Here is a 283-nt window from a genome sequence, read left to right as displayed (position 1 = left end):
ACACCTGTACCCTCACCTGACCTGCAGCCTCGCCTGTGGCCTCACCTGCACCCACACCCACATCTGCACCGCTACAGGGGCCTGCAGCTACACCTGACCTGCAGCCTCACCTGACCTGCACCCACACCTGTACCCCACATTGCTACAGGCAGCCACACCAGTGACCCCCAGTGACCACTTCAGCCCACACTGCTGACCCCAGTGCCCACCGCACCCCACACCAGTGACCCCCAATGCCAAGACCCTCCTGAACCCCCTCCCCAACCCCCCAAGGCCCCAAGGT

This window comes from Geospiza fortis, unplaced genomic scaffold, assembly GCF_000277835.1.
Source record: "Geospiza fortis unplaced genomic scaffold, GeoFor_1.0 scaffold875, whole genome shotgun sequence".
NCBI classification, from domain to species: domain Eukaryota; kingdom Metazoa; phylum Chordata; class Aves; order Passeriformes; family Thraupidae; genus Geospiza; species Geospiza fortis.
This window is presented reverse-complemented; position numbering follows the sequence as displayed.